Here is a 6,000-nt window from a genome sequence, read left to right as displayed (position 1 = left end):
ATCAATTTACATTTCTAGAAAGAAATCTAAACAGATTCATCAATTATGCATGGGTGACAATAGTATCTAACTAGAGAGATTAACTTTCATTTCTTCTTTGTACTTTTTTGTGTTTCCAGGTATATTTTGATGAAAAATGCGGGTTGGGAGGTGGTTGTTTCCTCACTAATAATACGGGTTATTGCTCTTAAAATGAAAAGTTTATATATTTTCATTAAAATGTAGTTCAATCTGGGATTCGGTGTTAGAGTTGGATTCAAGCCCTAGATTCACTACCCCACAGTTGTACAATTTTAGTCAAGGTCCTTAGTTTCTGATGGAGAAACCCTTCCACAGTCCCAGTAGAGACCAAGATCATCATTACCAAATAGGTAAAACTAAAACAATGCCTGGAATGCTGAAGATGCTTCCTGGACAAGTGAGGTTTTTTTGTTTGTTTTTCTTTTGTTTGGCTGGACTTGGATTTGCACCAGGGCATCACACATGCTGGTCAAGAGCTCTACCACCAATCTATATCCCAACCCTTTTTATATTTATCTTAAGATACAGTCTCCCTAAATTGCCTGGGATGACTTCAAACTATCCATCTTCCTGCCTCAGTCTCTTGAACACTGTCCTTGGGACTATAGATATGTGCCACCATGCCTGGGTCCCAGTTTACCCTTTCTATTTATGTGGGCCCAGCATGTTGCTTCTGTTCTTAGATTAAAAATTTCCCTAGGTTTTCTGTTTTCATCAAAATACCATGGCACCAAGACACTGGTATGAAATTATTTTGTATCTATTCATGTAGGTTATGCCCCCATGCTCAATGCTGTCTCTCCTAAGTGCCATCTGGAATTTTATGGAAACACTTCATTACTTCCTTGCAAACTTATTCATGTAAGAGGTGTCCTATCACCAGACCAACATATTGTAGATAATTCTTTTTATCTTCCCCTGCAGCATGAGGGATTAAATCAAAAGCATGCTGGGCAAACACGCTACCACTGAGCTACATTCCCAGCCCTTGTCTTTGTTTGATGTAGGTTGTCTGAATGAATGTGTTTGGCATTCTGCCATCCCAGGCTGTGACTTGTACTATCTAGCTGTGCTATTTTAATGCTTTATAGATATATTTGGATTACATTTTTAAACAATTAAAAGCCTCCTCTGATGCGTTCAGCAGAAGCAAGATGGAGATTCATCTGGTGTGGAACCAGACAGAGCTGGATTTGTCCTGTGCCAATCCTACTTCCTCATTTCTAGCTTGTAGCACCCAAAGGACAGTACTAGTCAGTATGGCACCACCCAGCCCTTGACCTTATGTACTCTTCATAGAGGAGAAAGTTCTACTGCAGAGTCTTTGTTCTTTGCTGGTGTGACTTTCCCACTTATGCTAGTTTTCACCTTTCTTTCAGTGTGCGGGCTCTCCGTAGAGACCTAAAAATTTGCCTACTTTTTACAAGCTTGAGCCCTGAAAAGCATTGCTGAGCAAAATTTTCTAAGCCACAGTGCATCACAATCCCCTTTGAGTGATGTAAAGGCATCAATACCTACAACTCTGCAGCATGTCTTTGCAATTTATCCAACAGCAGGAGGAGGCTGAAATAACTCCTATCCCCAGAGGACTTGAGAACGAGGGGGTCCCACCCACTGCTGCCCAAGAAGGTAACTGATATGGTTGTCACTGCCTACGCCTGTCCCACCTCTCACTTACCGCTTCCCTCCTAACTAGCAGAATTTAGCTTTAGAATGTTCTAGCGACAGGAGCTCACAACTTGAAGAAACTATGGCATGGCATGTTTGTAAAGCCAAGACTTATTTTAGAAACTGAACAGTTAACCCTCCCCACTTTAGTAGTTTACCTCAACATGTTTACTTATTTATTTTTGAAGAAGTGGGATAGGTATAAAGTGACTCCCTATAACACAAGAAGACCAAGATTATTTTCACTGTTCAGTAGATTACAAGGTGACCAAGACTTGCTGACGACTTTGCATCCACACTCATTCTGCAGTAGGCATCAAGCACTTCTAGGATGGAGAGCACTATTTTTTAGTTTTTTGAGGAATCTTCATACTGATTCCCCTAGTAGTTATATCAGGTTACATTTCCATCAACAGTGAAGAAGGGTTGCTGCACTGGTGAGCTATATCCTCAACCCTTGTTATTTTATTTCTTGATGACAGCCATTCTTTCTGGAGTAAGAAGGGATCTCAGTGTTGTTTTAATGTGCATTTCTGGAATGAAAAAAGATGAACATTTCTCATGTATTTATTCATTTTTCATGTATTTATTGACCACTTGTACTTCAAAGATGTTTCTATGTATTTCGGTTGCCCATTTTTGATTAGGTCTTTTATTTGGGAGAGGATCTAATTTTTTGAGTTTTTCATATATTCTAGCTATTAGTTCTCTATCTGAGAAATAGCTAACAAAAATCATTTCCACTCTGCAGGTTGTCTCTTCACTCTGTTGGTTGACCCCTTTGCTATGTAGAAGCCTTTTTTTTTTTTTTTTTCCCAGAACCAGGGATTGAACTCAGGCCCTTGCGCTTGCCAGGCAAGCACTTATTCTACTGCGCTATCTCCCCAGTCCTTGGGCAGAAACTTTTTAATTCGATATGATCCCATTTGTGGGTTCTTGGTACTATTTCTTACGCAATTAGGCCTCTGTCCAGAAATTCCTTGCCTGTGCCTATATCTTCAAGACTTTACCTACTTTATCTTCCAGCAGATTAAATGTTTCTGTTTTAACATTTAGATCTTTAATCTGTTTTGTTTTTAGTCTACTACATGGTGAGATATATGAGTCTAGCATTAATCTTCTGCATGTGGAAGATTTTTCCAGCACCTTTTGTTAGACAAGCTTCTCAAATGCATTGGGTTAGAGAAAATGTCCATGCTTTCTGAAGCAAAGGAAACGTGCCTACTCCTAGGACCTTTCCCCTTAGAACTCTGAAAGAGGAGAGGGGATGCTTGCCCATCCAGTGATCTGAAAGGTAACTTGCTTTGATTGACATTGACTCGCACAACTCTATGATTAGTGTGTGACTTCATCTTCTCTACCAGACTGCAAGCAACTCGACAGTGCCGTCTGGTGTCTCTTGATCTCTTGTCAGATGCTTTCCCCTAGTGCCTAGCAGCAGGCGGCAAAGATAGGTGACCAGTAAGTCAGTTCTATTGCAGTGGAAGGATCCTGAGTTTTGGAGTCAAACAGAGTTGGCTACCACCTTAAGCATGAAATTTAACATTTTCTACAAATGAAGGGGAATAATTAGCAACACGAAGGACTCTTGCGAGGACTGTCATTTGCAGCAAAAATGATAGAACTGGAAGACATTATGTTAAGTGAAATAACATAAAGAAAGACAAATACCACATGCTCTCTCTCAGACACAGAAGCTGAAAACAGTTAACCTGAATGTAAAATAGTAATTACTAGAGATTGGAAAGGGTGACAGGTATGGAAAAGAGAGGTTGAGTTTAATCAGTGAATCACACTGAACCACACTAATATCTATAATTATACGTGTTAAAAAGAAATTTTTAAGTAAGGCCTTTTGAAAAAACACATTATCTAATGAGTAGGTGTCTCTGGATAGCCCAGTGTTCTGTTATAATTATTGCTGTTGAAAATTTTCAAGCTGCTTTGCAAAACATACTCAGAGGTGAAATAAAGAGCCAGCCAGCCTTGTAGATAGTGAGTTCAGCACAGATCATGATGTTATTAATCTTGATCATCAACTTGGTTGGATTAAGAGATGCCAGGAGAGGCGGCCAGATGGGGAGGCTGTTTGCCTGCTGAATGGGCTGGCCAGTGGCTCATTCATAGCTAGCTGGGTCGTAGGAGCCAGGGCCCAAGTGGAGGAACTAGGTGACCTATGAGGGCTGTGTCTTGTCCCCAGCCCCCTCCTTCCACTCTATCTCTTTCTCACTCCACATCCTGGCTGCCCTGAGATGCACAGCTTTTCCTAACCATGCACATCTGCACTAATGTTTCTGTTTTTGGAGCCAGCCGACCACTAATTAAGACCTCTGAACCCAATAGCCAAACTAAAGAAGGGGGACAAATTAAATCCTTCCTCCCTTAAGTTGTGTTTCTCAGGCGTTTGGTCCCAGCAATGAAAATCTGACTAACACAAATAGAAAGGGGAGGATAGGGAGGCACCCATGTTTTAGTCTCAATTCCCTCTCCCCCTTAGGTATGTTTTTTTTCCTCTGGCTTCTTTTGAATGGTTCTGTTTTATTTCGGTTGGTGATAGCTGTGCTCCGGATTGTTTTGACTTAACACAGTACTTAAGATTAATGTCTCTGGAGCCAGAAGATCCCAGCCTTGTTTCCCTATAACCTGGTATGAGTTCTTTTACTCCTTAGTACCTGTTTTCTTGTGGGTAAAAGAAGGACAATATTTGCAAGGTTGCCGGGAGGCAGATGTGAGTTAATGCACACTACCTAACCTGTCATAAAAGCTCATAAATAGAAACTCATATTTCTCCTGTCTCGAAGGTGCTTTTAAGGTTACCGAGCACTCTCACGCACACGATTGGCTCACTCAGCCCTCTAGAGAGGCACAATAATCAATATTCAGAGCAAGGAAATGACCCGCCACAGGCCCCAAGGTCTCAGCCCACAGTTCTTCTGCCACAAGTTGCCATGTTTATACAAATCAGAGGCTCAGTTGTCTTTATGGAGAGGGTACATAATGCGTGCTCAGGGTGAGAGATTCATAAGGGACACAAAAGGTGCTCTACAAGGGCTACAGCTTTCTCCTCTTTCTCGCAGCCCTGGGCTCCCCTCCCCCTTTATAGCCTCTTCCTGTGAATATTTAAATGCTTTCATTTGCTTGTGGCAAACTATATTCTCCAGTCAGTAATGAGATGTACTATGAAATTTTTTTTTAACAAGAAAAAGTATTATTTTGAAGTCTGATGTGAGTAAAGGAAGGCTTAATGTACAGAATGAGGGGTTACAAAATCATGGGGTAGGCAGAGTGGGGTTTCCAGATAGTTTCCAGAACAGCTTCCCACAAATTGGGAAGCTGCTCCCAAAATGACGAGGTTCATGAACCCACTCTGAAGAGCACCACCTCTGCGGCGGTAGCTTCCTCCCACACACGAAGCTGGCAGCTGAACCCGGAGAGAGCAATCGCATCTTGTCATTCCCAGCGCTGCAGACCAGACCCCGGAGTTCTCTTGTCAAAACCCACCATGTCCTCACCACCTGGCTTGCCAGTAGGAAAGGTCAAAGCAGCGGGAAGTTGCCTCTGCCTTGTCTCCCCCTTCCAATTCCCACTTAAGCGCATCAGACAGAAGGACTCTACATACGGTCAGAGTCAGAGTTGTTTACTAGAATTGGAGAGACTCAGGGGAATGTGGTGCTCACCTTGCAAACCTGTGCGGTAAGAAAGTTCCGTAAGAGGTGAGCAAGGAGTCGGTACCCAACTAACATTCCAGCATGGTACTTTTTGTTTTTTAAAAAAGATAAATAAATAAATAGGCATGAGCCATCTTAGATCCAGCCAGTCTAAGCCAGCTCACTTCCTGTCCTCAACTATACGTAAGATCAGGGTGGGGGGCTGAGATCCAGAGAGAAGTCATACAGGGAGTACACTGGGTGATGTATCACCAAGGGCATGCAAGGCCACTGTCCGTACAGAACTGCAAAATGCGTGAGGGCTGCTACTGGGATCCTCCTCCTCCACATTAGCAGGGGACAAAGAAAGCATGGCTTCCAGACAAGTCAAAGAGATTTCAAGTTGTAAGAGGCGGGACATCTGAGATAAGGCATCAGGCCAGCCATTCACGAGCAACGACTGGGCCAGAGCCACCCAATTATAGGTGGTGCACACCTATAATTTCTGCATTCTGGGAAGCTAAGGCAGGAAGCTGGAAAGTTGGAGCTCACCTTGTGTAAATTAGTGACTTAGATTCTATATCAAAACATATAAAGGGCTAGAGATGTGTGGAAGCCCCTGGTTTAAGATCCAGCACTGTAAAAATTAACAAGAAGTAATAAA

General features: G+C 42.3%; 1 protein-coding gene across 1 annotated transcript in view; it reads left to right on the top strand.

Annotated features, from left to right (window-relative positions):
- The first annotated feature begins 1,582 nt into the window (after nucleotides 1–1,582).
- CUNH1orf100 (chromosome unknown C1orf100 homolog) overlaps nucleotides 1,583–6,000 on the top strand; it is a 33,291-nt gene continuing 28,873 nt past the window's right edge. The window contains exon 1 of the mRNA XM_023710193.1: nucleotides 1,583–1,650. The gene's annotated coding sequence lies outside the window, so the exon portion shown is untranslated. The remainder of the gene's footprint in view (nucleotides 1,651–6,000) is intronic.

The sequence above is a fragment of the Octodon degus genome, unplaced genomic scaffold, assembly GCF_000260255.1.
Source record: "Octodon degus isolate 3935 unplaced genomic scaffold, OctDeg1.0 scaffold00017, whole genome shotgun sequence".
Lineage (NCBI taxonomy): Eukaryota > Metazoa > Chordata > Mammalia > Rodentia > Octodontidae > Octodon > Octodon degus.
The sequence above is the reverse complement of the archived record's forward strand: the minus strand, read 5'-3'. Positions and strand labels throughout refer to the sequence as shown.